This window comes from Geotrypetes seraphini, chromosome 1 (assembly GCF_902459505.1).
Source record: "Geotrypetes seraphini chromosome 1, aGeoSer1.1, whole genome shotgun sequence".
NCBI lineage: Eukaryota > Metazoa > Chordata > Amphibia > Gymnophiona > Dermophiidae > Geotrypetes > Geotrypetes seraphini.
Genome location: NC_047084.1, coordinates 191471372 through 191494685, shown reverse-complemented (window position 1 = coordinate 191494685; position 23314 = coordinate 191471372). Strand labels below are relative to the sequence as shown.

The 23314-nt window shown below is 41.3% G+C and overlaps 1 protein-coding gene across 3 annotated transcripts in view; it reads right to left on the bottom strand.

Annotated features, from left to right (window-relative positions):
• TENM3 (teneurin transmembrane protein 3) overlaps positions 1-23314 on the bottom strand; it is a 2583516-nt gene that overhangs the window by 1315872 nt on the left and 1244330 nt on the right. Inside the window, exon 6 of one of the 3 annotated variants that reach the window (XM_033942956.1) lies at positions 22300-22375. The exons of the other annotated variants lie outside the window; for them this stretch is intronic. The gene's annotated coding sequence lies outside the window, so the exon portion shown is untranslated. The remainder of the gene's footprint in view (positions 1-22299; positions 22376-23314) is intronic. 3 annotated transcript variants of the gene reach the window in all.

Below are 23314 nucleotides of genomic sequence, written 5' to 3'. Positions count from 1 at the left end.
ATCTTCAGACAAATGGTTTGACACAGAACTTCAACTAAAGAGACACTGCAGACAACTTGAAAGAGCATGGCAAAAAAAGAACCAAGAACCAACCAAAGTAGCTTGGAGAAACCTAATAAAACAATACAAGATCAAACTTAAGGAAAAATGAAGAGCTTATTACTCCAAACTAATAGGCACAGAATCCTTAGACACAAAGAAACTCTTCCAACTTGTGAAGAACCTCACCGACACTCAACCATTCCTAACCACTCAAGGAATCCACCCTCCAACGGCCACCCAACTAGCGGACCATTTCAAGAATAAGATCGCCAATATTAGAGCCTCCTTCAACAACTCACCGTCCCTCCTAGACGAGATCATAATAAACCCTACAACAGATGAAGCCACTGCAGTTGACAGGCACTGGTCCAACTTTACAAAGGTGCAATGGCTGGACATGAACAGACTCTACAGAAAATACAGTCGAGCGTCATGCGACCTGAACAACTGCCCGTCATATCTACTGACAAACGCATCCCCCAAATTTAGAGCTTGCCTCTTGCAATGGATCCAAACAACTTTCACGGAAGGCCAATTCCCACAAGACCTAGGGGAAATCATAATCACCCCAATACTGAAAGATCCCAAAGGACCAATAGACACCCCCTCCAACTACAGACCCATCGCCTCAATTCCATTATATGTTAAACTAATAGAAGGTCTGGTTGCCAAATACCTCACCAACTACCTTGAAGACCACAACCTACTCCACCCAACTCAATCGGGGTTCAGATCTAACCACAGCACCGAGACACTGCTAGCTTCCCTTCTAGATATAGCCAGACAGCACCTTAACAAAGGAGTCATGGTTCCACTGGGAACGAGTGATCACAATGTAATCAACTTTAAACTTGACATCGGGAAAGGGAAACATGCCAAAACCTTAACCACCACCTTGAACTTTAAAAAGGGTAAATACGATAGCATGAGAGCCATGGTAGAAAAACGACTCGAGAAGATGGTGGACAAACTTGAAACGGTTGATCAGGCATGGACCCTACTGAAAAATACAATCATAGAAGCACAAGATCTCTACATTCCGAGGATTTCCAAAGATCGGAGAACAAAGAGCAAAAGAGAACCGGCATGGCTTACCATACAGGTGAAGGAAGCCATAAAAGAAAAGAAGGACTCTTTCAAAAAATGGAAATGCATAAAGACAACCGAAGCCTGGAACAAACATAAAGATGATCAGAAGAAATGTCACAAGGCGGTGAGGGATGCAAAACAGGAATATGAGGAAAAAATAGCCCAGGAGGCCAAAAACTTCAAGCCCTTCTTTAGATACGTGAAAGGGAAAAAAACCTGCAAAAGAGGCAGTGGGACCCCTGGACGACCAGGGAAGAAAAGGGTACATCAAGGAAGATAAACAAATCGCAGACAAACTAAATTCCTTCTTTGCGTCCGTCTTTACGAAGGAGGACACCTCAACAATACCTGAAGCGGAGAAAGTGTTTGCAGGAGAAATAGAAGACAGCCTCACCACAGTTGAAGTGGACTTAGACCAGATATACTATCAGATCGACAAACTTAAAAGTGACAAATCCCCTGGACCGGATGGGATTCATCCGAGAGTCTTAAAGGAATTGAAGGTTGAAATCGGAGAGTTATTGCAAAAACTTGCAAACCTGACAATCAGAACTGGACAGATACCGGACGACTGGAGGATAGCGAACGTCACCCCAATTTTCAAAAAAGGATCGAGAGGGGAACCGGGCAACTATAGACCTGTGAGTCTTACGTCTGTCCCTGGCAAGATGGTTGAAGCACTGATCAAGGATAGCATAGTCCGGCACTTGGACGCACATGACTTGATGAAACCCAGTCAACATGGATTCAGGAAAGGGAAATCATGTTTGACGAATTTACTCCAATTTTTTGAGACCGTGAACGAGCAAATTGATAGTGGGAAGCCGGTGGACATAATATACTTGGACTTCCAGAAAGCGTTCGACAAAGTTCCACACGAAAGACTTCTCAGGAAACTACAAAGCCATGGCATAGAGGGGGATATACAAAGGTGGATAGGCAAATGGCTGGAAAACCGAAAGCAGAGAGTGGGCATAAATGGGAAGTTCTCCGACTGGGAGAAAGTGACTACCGTAGTGGTGTACCCCAGGGCTCGGTACTTGGGCCAATCCTTTTTAATATTTATATCAATGACCTGGAGGAAGGAACATCCAGTGAAATCATCAAGTTTGCAGACGATACAAAACTATGCCGGGCAATCAGATCGCAGGATGATAGAGAGAAACTCCAGAGCGACTTGTGTCGGTTAGAAACATGGGCGGAGAAATGGCAGATGAAGTTCAATGTGGAGAAATGCAAGGTAATGCATTTAGGCAATAAAAATAAGGAATACGAGTATACAATGTCAGGTGCAACTCTGGGGAAGAGTGAACAAGAAAAGGACCTGGGTGTACTGATAGATAGGACCCTGAAGCCGTCGGCACAATGCGCGGCAGCGGCAAAGAAGGCAAATAGAATGTTGGGCATGATAAAGAAAGGAATCTCGAGTAGATCGGAGAAAGTTATAATGCCGCTTTATAGGGCAATGGTCAGACCACACTTGGAATACTGCGTCCAACATTGGTCTCCCTACCTAAAGAAGGATATAAAACTGCTGGAGAGGGTGCAGAGACGAGCAACAAAACTGGTGAAGGGTATGGAGAAACTGGAATACGAGGACAGACTTATAACACTAGGATTGTTCTCCCTTGAGAAAAGGAGACTGCGTGGGGATATGATCGAGACCTTCAAAATACTGAAAGGAATCGACAAAATAGAGCAGAGAAGATTATTTACATTGTCCAATTTGACACGGACTAGAGGACATGTAATGAAGCTAAGGGGGGACAGGTTCAGGACTAATGTCAGGAAGTTCTGCTTCACTCAGAGAGTGGTTGACACCTGGAATGCCCTCCCAGAGGAGATTATGACGGAATCGACCGTCCTAGGCTTCAAGAGCAAACTAGATGCATATCTCCTTAAGAGAGGCATATAAGGATATGGTGGACTATAAATTAAGCCAGGTGTACACCTGGCAGGGCCTCCGCGTGTGCGGATCGCCGGACTTGATAGACCGAAGGTCTGATCCGGAGAAGGCAGTTCTTATGTTCTTTATGTTCTAAGAAGGATGCTGATAATTCAACTCGACCTCTCTGCCGCATTCGACCTGGTCGACCACACCATACTTCTTCAGATATTAGAAGCAATAGGGATCTCAGGCGAAGTATACAACTGGTTTCAAGGATTCCTTAAAACAAGAACATACAGAGTAAAAACAAAGGATCTTATATCGGAGCCTTGGACCAACCCCTGCGGAGTACCCCAAGGTTCCCCACTGTCACCCATGCTCTTCAATCTTTACATTTCCTCCCTCGGTACCCTGTTAGACAAACTCAAAGTAACTTCATTCAGCTATGCAGACGATATCACCATACTCCTCCCCTTTGACACACAAGACCCCACCAAATCAGGCACCCTGGAAAAAACTCTAGAAGCAGTGGAAAAATGGATGATAGAACATAAACTGAAGCTCAACCCAGATAAAACTAAATTTCTACTGCTTGAAAAGGACAAAACCCCTTCTATAACTGAGCTAGAAATAAAAACCACCAAATATCCCCTACAACCCACTCTCAAACTCCTTGGAGTAACAGTAGACAGAGGTTGCACTCTTCAGGTGCAAATCAACAAAATCACACAAAAAGCTTTCTTCACCATGCACAACCTTCGCAAAATCAGAAAATTATTTGAAAAAGAACAATTCAGACTCATAGTTCAATACCTAGTCCTAAGTCTATTGGATTACTGCAATATCCTCTACCTTTCTTGTCCTACCTACCTAATAAAACAACTACAAACCGTGCAGAACACTGCCCTCAGAATGATCTATTCCCTTGGAAAATTTGACCACATCACCAACGCCTTCCTAAACTCACACTGGCTTCCAATACAAGCCCGCATCCAATTCAAACTATACTGTATGTTATTCAAAACCTTAAACGGAACGGCACCCACCCACCTAAACAACCGTCTAAACAGGAACCTCTCAACCAGACAGAGGAGAACCCAATCCCCTTTCTCCTTCCCCCCTTTTAAAGGAACTAAACGCAAAAAGATGTACGACAACTTACTTGCAACACATGCAGCTAAATTGGACCCCTCCATCACCAACCTACTGACAGCATCAACTGACCTCAAGGCTTTCCGCAAAGAAATCAAGACCCTACTATTCAAGAAATTCACCCAAACGTCCTAATCCCTTCCTTTTCCCCTCTCTCCCCCTCTTAGAATCTACTCATCAAAATTGCTTTAGACCTTACGCCTTAATTGTAATTTGTATTTCTCTTCCTGGAAATGTCCAGTTATCGTTCTGATGTAATCCGCTTAGAACTGAAAGGTACAGGCGGAATATAAGCCAGTAATGTAATGTAATGTAATAATCAAGCAAATGCATAAGAAAACTCAAACACAAATATTAACTCATAAAACACATAAGAAATGCAGGGGCATATAAAACACGTGGGAACAGGAATGGATTGTGTTACATACTTTATGATGTGAGGGTTTCACATCACCATAAGATATTACAATGGGTTACAGAAAAGGAAACTAAGTAGGTAAATCCTTGATTATATATTTAATAGTTCATTAAAAGGTAAGATTTGTTTAAAAAGTCTGGATGATTTACCAAGACCTCCTAATTCCAAAGAGTATTCATAAGTTTTCCGTTACCTTCTCTGCTCATGTCTGGCTGTTTGTCTGAAAGTAGAAAAAAAACAGCGAAGGAAGACTCTGGTGTTCAATATCTTTTATTATAAATCACAACTTGACACGATCGTGTTTCGGCCCAACCAGGCCTGCCTCAGGAGTCTAAATAGATACATATAAAATTCACGTATAAAAATTACATATAAACCAATGATTAATATAGTTCATGGGATCTTTAATCAAATGAATATTCAAACAATTAAAATCATTTTAATAAAATTTACATAAAAACAATGGGATAAAATCAAGGAAACTGGACTAAAAAGAAGCTTAAGTGTGCAACCCATGAATGCATACTTGTTATAAAATATAAAGTATGAAGCATATCATGTTGGTTGTACTTCTCTATATAATCTCTAGATTCATATTTGTTATATGCACCATGAAGTGAAATTATAAATAAAACTATATATAAATAACTCAAATGGACATTGCGTTTGAAAATAAATAACATGATTTTGTAAATATGAAATGACTAATGAATACAGAGATATTGAAGATTATGATGGCTAGACTAGCAGCCTAAAACTAAGATTGTATGTAAATAGACTTATGACATAAAAATCCATCTATAAAATACATAGATAAATGGAGTAAAATTCTGTGGTATAAATTTTTTAAAAAGATTTTTATACATAAAACATAAGCAAACAAACTTAAAACAGTGAATAATGGATAAGAGCATGGATATAGAGAAGTAAATGAATATCTAAAATTATATTTTTTTATTTGCGTGATATATAAATATGCATACATTGTGATAAGAGCCACACCTCTAAAAAAACAGACCTATAGGTGAAGTAATGTGGAATTTAGTATCTTCTGAGAAGAAATGCATAAATATCACTGAAAATCAGCATTGTGATTGGCTCCTATGGAGAGAGAGAGGTGGAATATAGAAAAAGGGGGGGGGGGGGGGGAGACAAGAATGCAAACCAAGAAACAGAAGAAATAAACATGAAAAAAAGATCTTAGTAATGAGAGAAGAATCTATGTTATTACAATTGATGAAAGAAAGAACACAAACTAAAAAACGGGTGTCCTAATATTGTAAGGCCACTTTGCCGGTAGTTGTATGTGGAAAACTGAGGATAACTCTGCAAACTATCAAGTGCTTATATTAAGCAGGCACTACCTGTCTTGACATAAAAACAAAGGAACAAATCTGTCCGACAAACGACTTTTTGGAGCACATTCAAGCTATCAATATAATTTAAAATGATCGCTGCAATGAAGCGCCGGTATTATGAATATGAGAAGACACACATCATAAATGCAAAGGCAGCTGAGTTGATATTAAAGGCTTTCTTTGCCGATAGTTGTGTGTGTGTGTGTATAAGAAAAGTGTCACTCAGCAGCTAGCAAATGCTGATTTGGAAATGGCACAGCGTGTTTTAACATAAGAAACAAAAAATAAATAAATGTACTGACATTTGACCTTTGATATAGGAGGGTACCATAAATCAATTACTTCAATTCACAGACTAGTTAAATACATGCGATAGCAACATCAGATTCATGTTGAATTACTCTGTTTATTTATTTATTTATTCAATTTTCTATATCGTTCTCCCAAGGGAGCTCAGAATGGTTTGTTTATTTATTCAGGTACTCAAGCATTTTCCCTGTCTGTCCCGAAGGGCTCACAATCTTTCTAATATACCTGGAGCAATGGGGGTATTAAGGGCTCCTTTTACAAAGGTGCGCTGGCGGTTTTAGCACAATTAGGAGGCGGTAGCAGCTAGCATGCGCAACATTTTAGCGCGTGTGCTAAAACCGCCAGCACACCTTTGTAAAAGGAGCCCTTAATACCCCCATTGCTCCAGGTATATTAGAAAGATTGTGAGCCCTTCGGGACAGACAGGGAAAATGCTTGAGTACCTGAATACATTTGTGTAAACCATTCTGAGCTCCCTTGGGAGAACGATATAGAAAATTGAATAAATAAATAAATAAATAAACAGAGTAATTCAACATGAATCTGATGTTGCTAAAAACGCTAGCACACCTTCGTAAAAGGAGCCTTAAGTGACTTGCCCAGGGTCACAAGGAGCAGCATGGGTTTGAACCCATATCCTCAGGGTGCTGAGGCTGTAGCATTAACCACTGTGCCACATTCTTTTTAGACACTTGGGTAACCATCGAATAAGGAACTTTTAAATCTGCCATTGGCACAGTTTTTGAGAATCTGCGAAGGTGCTGGCAAAGAATTTGAAACAGCGAGGCTATGCTAGACAAGTTGTCCATAAGTCTTATAAAAGAGCCAAGTACAACCACCGTGAATGGTTGTTATACCCCCATCATCACAAACAACAGTGGCCCATGCATCAAGGTTATCACAAAATGATGACCCTGAAGAGCGATATACCTGTGTGTTACAATTCAAAACGGCATCTCAAGAGATTGATATAATTAAAAAAAAAAACACTGGCAGATAGTAAGAATGTCTCCTTGTTTTCAAGACTCTAAAATACGGGTGGCTTACTCTAGGATGCGCAACTTGAAGGAATACTTGGGAATAAAACCTGATGGGAAAAGATCAAGTGGGCAATATAGTGGACAGCATGTTACTTGTGGGAAGTGTCAAATCTGCCCTATGTCTATGATGGGAAATTCTTTTGTTAATCCGTCTGACCATAAAACATATTTGCTACAATATCACACTAACTGTAAAAGTGAGTTTGTGGTTTATTTGATCAAGTGTCCCTGTTCAACGATTTACATAGAGAAATTCACGAGACAATTTAAAACTCGTATGATCAAATATAAATCTGGCCTTCATTTGCAACACAAGGACAAGAAGACCATATCATTAGTATCAGCCTTTGTGGGCCAAGATAACAATAAGAATGCATTAGAAGATCAGCTCCTGGAGCCACAAGGAAACAATTCTGGAGACCTTCAAAAATATATAACCAGGATGGAGCTGGTCCAGAGGACAGCTATTAAAATAGTCAGTGGTCTTCATCAGAAAGCATATGGGGCAGACTTCAAGATAACAATATGCAGTACTCCCCTGATAGTCACGGGGGTTCCGTTCCAGGAAGCCCCGCGAATATCGCAGGAGAGGGAAGCTGGAGAGCCAGTGAGTGACAGAAATCACTTGCGGTATGTTCTGACCACTTCTTCCTGTACTAAAGTCGGGCCTCACCAATCAGGAGCTGCTTTGACACGCAGCTCCTGATTGGTAAGGCCCGACTTTAGTACAGGAAGAGGCGGACGGAGCATACCGCGAGTGATTTCCTTCACTCGCCGGCACTCCAGCTGCCCTCTCCTGCTTCCCCTTCACGGTTGGAAAATACCGTGAATGACCGAGACCGTGAATTTGCAGGGGAACACTGTATATACTTTGAAGGAAATACAGAAGGGGCAATATGATAGAGATGTGTAAATACCTGCATGGTCTAAATTCACATATATCGAGTCTCTTTCAGTTGAAAGGGAAATTTAGAATGAAGGGGCTTAGGATAAAGGTGAAAGGGAATACACTCAGAAGTAACCTCAAAAAATACTTTTTCACAGAAAAGGTGGTGAATGCATGGTGGATAGGCAGACTAGATAGGTCATATCTGCTTTCATTTTCCTACATTTCTACATATAAAATAGTCCAGATCCAGAAGTGTACTTGATTCAGTTTTGACTCCTAGTGGCCACAAAGTGAGGGTCACCACCCCCTACCCTAACCAACCTTCTTCTGTTTGTCTTGCCATGATACAGGAGTAGTTTTCCTTTGTTTTTTTCCCTTTGTTTTTTTCCTAACAGGATGGAAGGCAGGAAAGAGATGAAATAGGTTAACCTTATATAGGGAAAAGGTGATTACTGCCTTATGTTGTATTCCTATGAATACTATACACCAACAAATGTTAAATCTGCACCTTACACCAATACCTTTTTATGTAGTGCAAGTTGAAATATATTATGCAGGGACAGTTACAGTACAACATTTTGTACTTGGGTAATTTGCCAAATAAAATGTGCAGAATTTTAGGATAGTGTACACAGAATTATTTGGCAGAGAATACCTCCAGGAACAGTAATACAGTCCATTCTCATTACTCATCGTAGTACAGTTCCCATAAAATGTTCATAAACTACAAATCGCAAATAACAAAATGTTGAGTCGATAGGAAAATAAAGGTTAGGTTCCAGCAGTACACATTGTACCTCAAAATCTAAGAAAGTGAACAGTGGATCCTATTAAGAAAATAAGGTTAGGTCTCTGCATGGGACAGCACTGTAGATGTTCTCTCAGGGTTTCCGCAGAAGGCATCATGCTTGTTGCAGGTTTCTGGGTCTTGCCACATCTTGTCAAGTAGAATCGATGTTTCAACCATCATGCTTTGGCTTTCTTCAGGGTATGCTGCGAGGTCTGCAGTTTTTCTTTATATAGTAGGTTCTCAAACCCTATTGGTTGGGGCTTGAGGTAAATGAAACAGGAAAGTCAGTTGGTCACAAATTTGAATTTTGATGGGAAAAAAATTGGTGGTGTCTTTTTCCCAAAGAATGAAAAAGTCTCTGGTGAGTTTAAAGATGTTCTCCCTGCAAAGCTGGGTTATATGTTCCCTCAGAGTTTCCACAGCTGACATCATGCTTGTTGCAGGTTTCCGAGTCTCGCTGTGTCTTGTCAGGTAGAACTATTTCAGCCATCATGCTGTGGCTTTCTTCAGGGTATGTTATGTGGTCCGCAGTTTGTCTTTATATAGTAGGCTCTCAAACCTACTTGAAGTGAATGGGCTTGAAGTAAATGGGAAAGAGAGACCAACTGATTTTCCACCAAAATTCAAATTTGTGACCAATGGACTTTACTACCTCATTCACCTCCTACTACTATTAGGCTTTAAGAGTCCCTTTTATCAAAACATGGTAGAGTTTTTTACCACGAGCTGGTGAGGTAAATGCTCCAACGCTCATTACATTCCTATGAGTGTTGGAGCATTTACCTTGATAAAAAGCTCTACTGCAGTTTGATAAAAGAGGGGCTAAATATTTTGTTCTGAATCTAAAGTACAGGTTCACAATCCTTTATCCTAAATGCTTGGGACCAGAGACATTTTGGATTTTAGAATCTTGGGGGTTTTGGAATGGATGTGTCATCAGTGGCCTTAGCTGACATCACCGCTTAAAAATGGCACAAGTACCATGTGCTCAGGAGCCACCTTGTAACAGCAGGCTCAGTGCATGCTTCCCACACACTAAAAACATACATTTTATATTTTAGCATGGGGGCATGCCCTGCACTAATCGGTTAGAACATGGGCATTGGCATGAGGACTGCTTAGCACAGGAGCCTTTAACATCTACTAAATAGGTGGCATTGAGGGCTCATTCATTAATGGCCATGCACTACCCCCCCCTTTACAAAAGCACATAAAAGGTTTATAGGGCTGGCCGGTGTGCTGAATGCTCTTTGCAGCTCCGACAATCACAAAGTCAGAGCAGCGCAGAGTTGGAGCAGTGCAGACCATTCAGTGCACCAGGCGGTGCTAAAAACTTCTTACAAACTTTTGTAAAGGGGGGGGTGTAATTTTGCAATTTGCACTTGACCATTAATAGGAAAACAGCAATGTTACCCATTTTAGAACTGTGCTAAAAAAAATGGCCTCAGCACTTGGTAACAGTATAGGCCATATTTTTTAGTGCAGCTTAGTAAAAGGACCCTTAGTAAAAGGACCCTAAAGTATTATTGTAATACGATATGTAGCTATATTCTAATATATTTTTTAGTGTATTTATACTGCAATTCATTTTACATTGTGACCCTTACTTCCAGGTGATGCAACATGTTTTTATGGTGTTATGGATATTGCTTATTTTACCCCTAATACAAGCATAAACCAACACATGACCATGGTAGATTTTTATTCATGACAACTAATTTTTAATTTGTTCATTACTCAAAGCGATTTAAGCAAGCAGGAGAGGTTTCTGCACACTTAAATTGCACTTACTGGGCTAGCTGCCAATATTCAGCGGCACTTAACCAGGCACTGCTGCTGAAAATTGGCACCAGTCAACCTGGAACGGAGCAGAAGAGGGGCATTACAAGGACAAAGTTGGAGAGAAGCTGACAGCTATGTGTGTGGTAGTGATACCCCATACCAGTGATTGCAGATCTAGTCAGGCAAGCAAGACTTCATAAAAAAAGTAGTCCTGTCTTTGCCTGGTTTCCTGTCCAGGCATCAGCCATGAATATCAGCCAGTGCTCAGCTAAATTCCTCCTCCTTTCCTTCTTCCTTTCTACCCCCACCCCCTCAAGTGATTCCCCTCTCCTTCCCAAGAGCATTACCACAGAACTAGGACCCCCACAACCTCTGTAAAGACCTACCTTTACATATCTAGTGTTCTATGGTAATAGTTGGGGTAGAATCAATCCCCACTCAGTCCTGTTGCAGCCCCTGTAGCAAAATGGCTGCCACAAATGATTGTTTTCTCTGTATAAGCAGCTGTCATACTTGAAGATGAGAAATTCAACAACACTGGCATTTAACTGTTCCAACATAGATCCTTTTACTTGTATCTGGTTGGCAACAGACACTTTCATATATATTATATATGACTAGTCTTTATGCCCGTTATATTAACGGGTGCTAGAATAGATGTGTGTGTATGTCTTTCTTTCTTTATCTCTCTCTATCCTTAGCCACTTTCTGTCTGTCTATCTTTCTTTCTGTCTCTCTCTTTCCTCGGCTGTCCACCATCACCCCTTCCCTGCTCCCCCTGTCCAGCAGTAGCCCTTCTCCCTTCCTTTTACCTCCCCCGTGTCCAGCAGCACTCCTTACCTGCTCCCCCTGTCCCTCTTCCCTGCTCCCCCTGTCTAGCGGCACCTCTTTCCTGTTCCCCCTGTCCAGCATGCAGCTTCCTTGTCGTTTGCATCTGCCCTCCTCTTCTTTAAAGCAGCCTACTGCACCGCGGTAGCAGTGATCCTCTGTAGGCTGCTTTGAAGAGGAGCAGTGCCGTCAGCAGTGGTTGGTGAGTGAAGGTGGGAGGGGAGAGTTGCCGGCGTGTTCCCTTCCTCCATATTAAAAAATGGAATTCAGCACGGAAGGATACAGCACGGTGGCAGCAATCAGAAAACCCTAAGTACACATGCACGCTTAGGGTTTTATTATAGAGGATGTCTCATCTTACATGGACCATTGAGATCAGAACACCCTTAATTCTGCCAATATTTAACAAAAGGTTATGCTGAACACAGAGCCTTTTGTAAAATATATTTAAGAATGTGCAGCCATTTTGCAAATACTGTATGTACAGTTTGTAGTGAAAGAGCTATAACTGTATAGTCTCAGCAACTTCCAAGTATAGTGGGCTCATTTTACAAACCTATAAGAATACATGCTAAGAATTAAGTACGGAGGCTGAATTTTTTATTTTCCTTTTGGAAGCAGAAACAGACAAATGAGAGATTAAGAGCTATTCACCCCTGGCTAAAATGAGCATCTTTTCAAGATCTGTGTAAGTCTCTGAGTTGATTCAAGGCCTGATGGGGAAATTTTTCCCAAATACCTGTACTCCTATTATAAAATGGGAAAACATATGGGGGATATTTCTTGTCTACACAAGCCATGCCTCCTGAGATCACCATTTATATGTATATTCCCCTAATTCTATATATTTGCAGCACATTTTGATAATCAGCATGCAAAGTTGCATGTACTATTTGTGTGTCAGTTATGCACATAACTTAATTGACAAACTAGTTAGTTGAGCTTAATGATCAGTTGGTTAAAATTGGTCATAATTGGCACTAATTAACATTAATTTGCAGTTACACATATCATATAACTGCCTCTAGTTGGTATTCTACAAATTCAGCATGCAAAACCCATAGCACACAACCACAAGGGGATGTGAACGTGGGAGGGGCATAGAGAGACCAAGGGAGTGACTAGCTCTTAGGCAAACAGGTTATAGAATACTATCAGTTACATGCCTAACTGACAGCATTCAGGCAAAAACATCTCACCAGCCATTGCGCTAGCGTAAATGCTTGTGTTTATAGTGAGGTGAGTAACTGTGAATTTATGCTAGCATTCTATAACAGAAATCACTACAGGCTTAGCCCATAGCATCATAACAGGAACTCTATTAGGATTGAGAGGCAAAAGATCTGGGAGGAGGTTCTATGAGATTTAGTCCCGTCAAGGTAGTATGCAAAAGTAAGCTTGAACTCTAAGGTGTGAAGTGCTGCTTCTCCTGGATGGGAATATGGTTTTGAGAAGAAAATAGGGAGAACAATGGACTGGTTGAGATGGAATTCCAAGAATACTTTAGGGAAGAATTTAGGATACGTTCAAAGGACTACTCTGTCATGCAGACATGAGGGCTATGAGAACAACCATCTTCCAAGTGAGAAGTTTGAGAAAGCAAGTTGAGAGTGGCTCAAAACGAGACTTCATAAGAACAGACAGAATAGGTTAAGATTCCAGGCAAACCGATGGAGGCTTGATAGGTAGCTTCATGTGGTAAAGGCCTTTCATAAACTTGGATACCAAAGGATGAACTGATAGAGGTTTTTTTGTCCAAGGGAGCAATAAATGCACTGTGATGTACTTAAACAGAGTTGGTATTTACGCCAGTATTAGAGATGAAGAAAGTAGTCCAGAATGGATGAGCGTGGACATGTGTCAAGTTCAAGAGAATATAGTATACACCAGGCAGAAAATCTTTGCGGAGTGGATGTTTTTCTAGATGTTTGAATTATATCAGAGACAGCAGTGGAGAGGTTAAAAGCAGTAGCTTGTTCAGTAAGAGAAACCATGATGTGAGTGCTAACAAGTGAGGATTTGAAAGAAGGAGAGAGCCATCGTTGTTAGCAGGATTGGGAACGTCTGCAAGTGGCAGAGTTCTTGAATCGGCAGCTTTAGAAGCAGAGGGAACCAAGGCTGACATGGCTAACAAGGTGCTAAGAGTATTGTGGTTCTTCAATCCTGGCAAAGTTTGAGTAAAGTCTTCTCCATGGGAGGTATTGGAGGGAAAGTGTAAAGAAATCTGGTCCACCAATAGAGGAAGGAAGGCATTGGATTTCAGTTGATTGAGGGTATACAATTTGGAACAGAAAGAGAGGAAATTTGTAGCTGTGTGTGGTGGTGGGGGAAGGAGGGAAAACAAAGAGATCTATATCTGGAGGTTCTCCATTTTGAGAAAATCTGATGCAAGACCATCATGCTGAAAGACCATTATGAGGCTGGAGGAGTTTGCCGAGTATGTCTGCTAACAGATTTTGCTTCCCCACTAGGTAAACTGTTCTGAGAAGAATTCTTTCTGTGAGCAGGTAGGATGGATATAGGAATAAGCTTTCTTAAGATCTAGACAGCAAAGCCAATCATCCTTTTCCAATAGGGGCAGAAAGGTACCCAGACAGACCATGCAAAATTTCTCTTTCATTAGGGCACAGGTGTCAAACTCAAGGCCCGTGGGCCAAATCCGGCCCACCTGATCATTTTATGCAGCCCGCGGTCCGATATCCCCAGCGTTACTTTGTGGCCGGCTCCTTCCTCCTCACAGCTGTAGTGTGCACGGAGCCACGTGCAGCGGCTCCTCGAGTGCCCCACACCTCATCCAGAAGCATTCCCTCTGATGTTGGGACATCAGAGAGAAGGCTTCCAGTTCAGGTGCAGGATGCACGAGGAGCCGTTGCACACGGCTCCGTGCACACTATGGCTGTGAGGAGGGAGCCAGCCCATGGGTCGGATAAAACGGTCAGGTTGGAGCCGGCCAGAAGGTTAGACACCCGCTGGAGAGAGGCACAGCATGGAGTAAGGGAGACAAAGGTAGGGGGAATCATTTCATTTTCAAGTTAGTGTTTGAATTGTGTCAATTTTGAGCATTTTAATCTGCTCTGAAATCTTTTGCACTGCTCTGAAAGAAATACCATATTTTTCGCTCCATAAGACACACCCTAGATTTAGAGAAGAAAAACAAGAAAAAAACATTCTGAACCAAATTATCCCCGCCAGGCTCTGCACCCAACTCCACACTCCTTTCCAGGCTCTGCACCTTGTCCCCCTCCCTGCCAGGCTCTGTACCCTGTCCCCCCTTTGGTGGACTAGTGGCAGGCAGGGACAGGGCACAGGGTGGGCAGGGACAGGGCACAGAGCAGGCAGGCCTAGTGACAGGCAGGCAGGCAAACCTCATACCCCCCACACACACCCCAGTACCTTACATCATCCCCCCATGTACTCCCAGTACCTTTTTTAATCATCCCCCTGTACCTTTACTCATACCCCTTGTACCTTTTTTAATCATAGCCCCCTTTTAATCATATCTCCCCCTTTGTACCTTTTTAATCATATCTCCCCCTTTGTACCTTTTTAATCATACCCCCCTTTGTACCTTTTTAATCATACCCCCCTTTGTTCCTTTTTTATCATACCCCCCTTTGTTCCTTTTTTATCATACCCCCCTTTGTTCCTTTTTTATCATACCCCCCTTTGTTCCTTTTTTATCATACCCCCCTTTGTTCCTTTTTTATCATACCCCCCTTTGTTCCTTTTTTATCATACCCCCCTTTGTTCCTTTTTTATCATACCCCCCTTTGTTCCTTTTTTATCATACCCCCCTTTGTTCCTTTTTTATCATAGCTCCCTTTGTACCTTTATATCATAACCCCCCTTGTTCCTTTTTAATCATATCCCCCCCTTGTACCTTTTTTAAAAAAACCAAAAACAATCAGTACCTTTTTAAATTTTTCCCTCCCTCTCTCCATGGCTTCGTACTGCAGCTTGCATGCGAGTCAGGAGCCCAGAGGTCGGGTGCGAGCTTTCCGCATTCCCGCCTCGCCCTGCGCCATTTTCTAAATGACTGCCAGCAGTTCTCACGAGTCCCACGAGAACTGCCGCCAGCCATTCATAAAGCGGCACGGGCCCAAGCTTGAGCGTGTAAAGCTTGGGTCTGACTGCTGTGCTCTTGACTCATGCGCCTGCTGCTGGAAAATAATACAAAGCCATGGAGGGAGATACTGGACCACCAGGTTTGAAAAAGGTATGGCGGTGAATACAGCGGCGGCAACAGCGGCAGCGGGGGGGGTTTGTTTTTAAAAAGTGTGTGCTGAAAGGTGGTGCAGCTGTGGCGAAGGGGGAAGTTTACAATTCTAAGTGGGGCAGCGAGGCGGTGTTTAAGAAGGTGGTGCAGCCGCGGGGGAGGTGTTGCAATTGTACGGCGGGAGAGCAGCAGGCGGTGTTTAAAAAGCTGGTGCGCGGGGGGGGGGGGGTTTACAGCCATGAGGGGGATTCAAATTTTTCACCTTCACTTCATAAGATACACTGAGATTTCTACTGACTTTTGGGTGGGAAAAAAGTGTCTTATGAAGCGAAAAATACGGTACATTTGTTTCTTTTTCTTTGGGGGTTGTACTGCATGCAGAATCTTGAATCTTAGGGTGTTTTAAAAAATATATTAGTACTTTTAGTTTTTGGTCCCATATTTGCATAGGGGTTATCTGTGTTCTGGTAGGAATGAATGAATGAGTGTTTCATGTAGTTTAATTTTGTGGTTAACCATTACCATTATATGTTAATAAGACTATATTGTGTGTGTATATATGAAAAATGAATAGAAAAAAGGGGTTATAGCTGAACTGCATCAACTAAAAAACAATCTGTCGATCAAATCGGGAAGGATTCCGGAAGACTGGAAAGTGGCGAATGTTATGCCCATCTTCAAGAAAGGTTTGAGGGGAGATCCGGGAAACTACAGACCGGTGAGTCTGACCTCAGTACCGGGAAAGATGGTAGAGGCGCTGATAAAGGACCGCATCGACGGACACGATCTGATGAGGACCAGCCAGCACAGCTTCAGTAAAGGAAGATCTTGCTTGATGAACTTGCTGCACTTCTTCGAGGGAGTAAACAGACAGACAAGGGTGACCCGGTCGACATTGTATATCTGGATTTTCAGAAGGCGTTCGACAAGGTCCCACATGAACGACTGCTTCTAAAAATTGCGACCCATGGAATCGAGGGTGAAATACTCAAGTGGATTAAAAACTGGTTGGCGGATAGGAAACAGAGAGTGGGAGTAAATGGACAATACTAAGACTGGAAAAGTGTCACAAGTGGCGTGCTGCAGGGTTCGGTGCTTGGACCTGTGCTCTTCAACATATTTATAAACGACCTGGAAATTGGAACGGCGAGCGAGGTGATTAAATTTGCAGATGATACAAAGTTATTCAGAGTAGTGAAGACAAAGAAGGATTGTGAAGACCTGCAATGCGATATAAACACGCTTGAGAAATGGGCTGCGACATGGCAAATGAGGTTTAACGTGGATAAGTGTAAGGTGATGCATGTCGGTAACAATAATCTTATACACGAATACAGGATGTCCGGTGCAGTACTTGGTGAGACTCCCCAGGAAAGAGACTTGGGAGTACTGGTCGACAGGTTGATGAAGCCATTCGCGCAATGTGCGGCGGCGGCAAAAAGGGCAAACAGAATGCTAGGAATTATTAAGAAGGGGATCACGAACAGATCGGTGAAGGTTATCATGCCACTGTACCGGGCCATGGTATGCCCCCACCTGGAATACTGCGTCCAGCACTGGACGCCGTACTTTAAGAAGGACTTGGTATTACTCAAAAGTGTCCAGAGAAGAGTGACTAAAATGGTTAAGGGGCTGGAGGAGATGCCGTACAGTGAGAGATTAGAGACACTGGGCCTCTTCTCCCTTGAAAAGAGGAGACTGAGAAGTGATATGATTGAAACATTCAAGATAACAAAGGGAATAGACTTAGTAGATAAATACAGGTTGTTCACCCTCCCCAAGGTAGATAGAACGAGAGGGCACTCTCTAAAGTTGAAAGGGGATAGATTCCGTACTGTCACCGTGTATCACCAGGCCAGGCCATGCCCAAGCGAGAGTGGCCAAAAGAGCCCAGAGCACATGGTGCTGACCGAGCGGATTATCAGTACTGATTGGAGTTGGTGGATCAAGTAACAAATGCCCAGTTTTGCTTCCAGCACAAAATTCTTTATTCCCTTAGGAAATTCTGCTTTCAAAACCCACAACTGCATTCACAGTTCAAAGGAAAATAAACTGGTCTTTCCCAGATATAGTCCAAAATGACTCTTCTTTACATCAATGCAATAATCCATAGATTCCAAACTACTTTCAAAATACTTTCACGCAGTTGGATACAGTCTCTGGCTGGCAATCACTCCTGGCAGCTCTAGACTGGATCCACCTCTGAACTCTTTGGATGCAGAGCTCAGGGCAGAAGGGACCTCCTCCCACAATGACCGTTGGCTGTGGTCCCTCCCAACTAGGGCCCACAATCCAGTCTAAGGGAAAACCCCAAAAGGAAAAGGTCTCCAAACTACTGCCAAGGCTGTGCAGTGCTAATTGCTCCAGCCTAGAAACACTAGGGTTCTTGCCCAAAAGGAATGCAAGGAAGCCTCGCTAAGGCTTTCAGTAACCCTTTCTTTTGCCTTACTGTTACAGAGACAACCAGCCCCTTAACTAGCACAACTGTCTCAGTCTTTGCCTAACTTCCTTTAAACCCCATTGGTTTCCATAGCCCACTGGTCAGCATCAACATTTCCCTCTTTAAAGTCCATGGATTCTTCCTGGTCTAAAAAGTCTTCACTATCTGAAGCTTCCCCTGATGCATTCATCTAACAGTTCAGCTTCCATAAAGTTAACTCTGACCTGGGGGTTAGGCTGAGGTATGCTGCTGCATGCTCTTGGAACTGATCTCCTGTCTCCATTCTGTCTCCTCTGCTCCAGTGTGGGTTGGTTCAGTGGCTGCCTCCTTTTTGAGCACTGCTGCTAGTCCCTATAAGCCTCAGGATAATGAGCAACAGGTGTGCCTTGTTCCTGCCTAAATTGAGGACTAGAATGTTCCTGGTGTTGCCTGGAATTGTGTCCCCCATGAATGTTAGGAGATGTGTGGTGCATTCTCCCCCTAGGAACAATATCCTGAGTACTTTTAGTTCCCCTTACTCATTGTTCTCCCTTCTCTAATTCTGGCACAAACAAATAGGTTTTTCCTTGCTCTTCACTGAACCTTCCTTGCCTAGCTGTAGTTCTGGGCTGAGGTGTTAGTGTGGGTAGTGTTTTATCTCTTTGGGAGGGTATTTTCCCCAGCCTAGCCCTAGGCATAGGCGTCCTTTCACTACTCTGCTCAGTCGCAGGACCTACCCTGTGACAGTACAAACATAAGGAAGTTCTTCTTCACCCAGAGAGTGGTAGAAAACTGGAACGCTCTTCCGGTGGCTATTATAGGAGAAAACACCCTCCATGGATTCAAGACAAAGTTAGACAAGTTCCTGCTGAACCAGAAAGTACGCAGGTAAGGCTAGACTCAGTCAGGTCCCTGGTCTTTGACCTACGGGCCGCCGCAGGAGCGGACTGCTGGGCAGGATGAACCATTGGTCTGACTCAGCAAAAGCAATTCTTATGTTCTTATTATTATGGGGGCGGGGTCTGGCCAAAGACGTAGCCTGTGTTTTGGATTTGATTGGATGTGATTTGGATGTGATTGAGTTTGACACCCCTGCATTAGGGTATTAACACAAAAAGAATAAACTCCTAAAGGAAATTCCAGAGCAATTGATCATATGATAGTTCGAGAGGGTCAACTCAGGTGTATCATGATGAAACATTTTCATGAAAAAAATGATGGGTGCATGCAATGCCCTCCCAGAGATGATAGTGAAGGATAAAGCAGTAATAGTCTTCAAAAAATCATGGGATAAAGTGATGAATATCTTTGGGTGCAACAAAATGAGGGCAAAGACAAAAAATGACTTGATGATATGTTTAAATGTGCCCTACTTGAACAATTCAACAAGTAGTGTTGAAGCTGTCACAATGAAAGGCAAATAGATCAAATGAAATGTTAAAAGGTGTAGCAAAAATGCAGGCAGCCAAACAGCTGAGTTTGTCTGTCTGGCATTTATTGTATAATTTTAGCACTGTTTTTTTAGTATATTGCATTTTTATTCATTGATTGTATAATTTTAGCACTGTATGTGAACCGCCTAGGACTATGTGGTAGGGCGGTGTATAAAAATAAAATTATTATTATTGCTAGAAAATAATAGCTAGTCTTAAAGGAAATGAGGGTGTCATATTTGCTCTCCAGCCTAGACAGAGGAGAAAGAAGGACAGATGTATGGATAACAGGTACGCTAGAATCAGTAATTGTGAATTAATGAACATCTCTTTGGTTGTTTCAGGCACCTTACAGACTGTAGTTTGTGCAAACTCAATTTTACATGCACAGATCTACAAATTAACCCTACCCCCCCCCCCCCCCCCCCCACCAACACACACACTTTTACTAAGCTGTGGTAGAAAGGTCTGGAGCGCTAAATGTGCCGATGCTACTCCAACACTCATAGAATTCTATGAGCGTCTGAGCAGCATCGGAGCATTTAGAGTTCCGAGCCGCAGTAGAAACCTCTACTGCGGCTTAGTAAAAAAGGGGAGGGAGGGAGAGAATACACATAGAAATGATGTGTGTTTTATTGTGTGAACAAGGAAAAATTATTACAATGAATATGTGAAACAAACCTAGTACCAACCCAAAATTTGGCAAAAGGTTCAGTAAACTCCAAAAATAAATCACCTAATAGTTTAGGGGCCCATTATTCAGCCAGCAGCAATCAGTGTTTTGCTGAGCACTGTCAGGCCTTATCCCTGGAAATGCAATGCTGGGCCATGCTTGGGCTTCAGCATTGAATTCCTGGGTATACAGAGTCAGTGAAAACATAGGCAGTTAAGTGTGATATTTAGCACTTAAGCAGGCATGCCGAACCACAAATAGATAGGACTGAATTTTATAGCAGCTCTATTTATGCAGTTACCTTGACACTGTACTGAATATCTGCACTTAACCGGCCAAGTACTAACCCCCACCCCCTTAATGCTCCCAAAACGGCCAGTTTTGAGTTGGGCAGTAACCAAACATTTTCAGCATGCTGTATACAATTAAGTGTCGCCTCGAACAAGCAATTTTAAATCCAGCCAGGAACCATTTTCTGGCTAGTTAAATCACTTTGAATATCAAACCCCCTAGACTATTGAAAAGATTTGTTGTTAATGAACAGAAGGAAAGAATGCAAAACACTGAACTAAAACAGTTAAAAACTGAAGGAATAAACTGTCTTGGATAAGAATGTCATAATTTTATATGTCAGTTATGTTCTACGGCTGGCAGCAAAGATACATTTTTAGCAGTATGGAAAGCAATAATTAGTCAGATTTGGGTGGGTCAATTCATCTTGTACTGATGTCATTCAGCTATACTATGATTTCCAAGGTTATTCTGCTAAAAGTCTGGGAGGCAGATCTCAGTATTAAGGTAAATGAAAATAATTAGAATGACGCATTGACTTTATGAAAAGACCATGCTAGAGACGCCGATTCTAGATATGATTTCTATATAAACATATTTCACAGATCTATTTATGCCTTCTCAAGCTGATTAAGATTAATGCTTAAATCTCTGACCTTTGTGTTAGAAGATACTAGAGAGGAAACTGTCCATCTGTAAATGCATTCTGGCATATGTTATTAGAGTTTATGGTGGTGTTACAAGAAGCCAGGAGAGTTCCTTTGTCCTCCTGATGTGTGTTATTAGAAGTCTCCTTAAGAACTTCATGAACAAGGAGTACGTGAAAAACAAGAGTTGCACTGGTATAGTGTCAAAGATAAAAAAAGCAATTTGGCATGGGCCAGATTCTACAAACTGTGCCAGTATTGTCAGCCACCTAAAAGATGGCTGCCTGTCATGTGTCAATTATGCACCAACATGCAAAAACCAAAGTGGAATTGTCCAGATAAGAATGATGTGCACTAAAAAATGTCCTCCAATTCGTCTGGTAGTATGAAGATCTTTATTGTTCAAACATCAAAATCACACATGCAATGACTCAATGACTCGGACATGATGCGCATGTTTCGGCCAACAGGCCTGCCTCAGGAGTCTATAAATACATATGTGACATATAAAAAGAACATAAATAACTTCATATTGAAAAGAAACAAAATGCATGTAAAAACCAAATGAGTTGTGAATAGTAAAGACCATGAAGACACATATATATCATAAAAACATCAGTTAAACATTACTTACTTTAATGACAATATAAAACCTATCGAACAGTACAATAAATATTGATTAATAATATCATTAACAATTAATTAAATAATAAATTTAATGAAGCAAATCAAATAGAACTAATAGATCTAAAAAGACAGAAAAACAATACAATACAATAAATATTAACTGATAAAATCATGAACATTAGTTTATATAGTAAATTTAATGAAACAAATCTAATAAAGCTAGTACATCTTAAAAAAACTAGTAAAACTAGTACATCTTAAAAAAACAAGAAACAGAAGGGAGTAGGAAAAAGCTACATGAATCCCATAGAGCACTAGCACAAGGGTTTAATTAAAGACTAAACCGTACAGAAACACACAATTGCTTTAAAAGTATTGAAAAAAATAAATAAATACATTAAACCATACCTTAAAAGTCGCAAATGAAGATATATTGTGGCACTCACGAGGATTTGAACACTAATCAATCAAAGAAGAGTGTCATCTAATCACGGGGCAAAAAAGGATTAAAACAACTGAAGGCCCGTATATAAACTTAGGAATTACATGCTCTAATAAATGAAGTTGTCATCAGCTTAAAGTTTAAAAGTAATTATGGTAATAAACAGCCTCCCCCATGGTAATACAATATAACACAAAAAGAACACCTAAAAAACAATATTATTAATACAAGATATGGAATCCCTTCTATTACAAAATGAATAAATACTAAAACCAGTGATCCGAAGTAGAATTGTGGTTTTGCGACAGGTAGGTGCCAGAAATATAGGCCAGGATTTTCAAGGCCTACATTTCCAGTGCCTCACCTTTCACATCAACGGCGGCATATTGGAGGCGCTTTACATGCACTAACGCCGACTTCTGGCATTATGCCATGCCTACAATGGCATAAGGCATCGTAAAGCACCTCTGGTGGCTTGTGATTGTAGCTGCCTACATTTTAAATAAAAATACTATTATTTTTTTAAACAGTATTTTGCACTTAAGTTAGTTACTGGTAGGGTGCATACTGGCACCTACCTTAAGATGCCGTTTATAGCATACAGGCCTTAATGTATAGCATAGCAATTAAAAATAATAGTATTATATAATAAATGTAAGAATAACCACAATACTAGCAGCTAAATTCTAAAATAAAAACAAAAGTATGACAATTAATAACAAATAAATTAATAGATCCAATAATAAATCCAATAATAAACTCAATAATATAAAAAAAGTCCACACAGAGTAAATATGCATATCATTAAGTGAAAAGTTAAATAAATTAATTGATAAATTAATTTTAAAAAAATAGAGGTCATGCCATGTTAACAATGAATGAGTTGACCATGTCTATGTCGGCAATACCATACCATTAACCAGTAAAAGATGAATAAATGCACGATGACTAAAAAGATACCAACTGATTGTATGAAGAAAT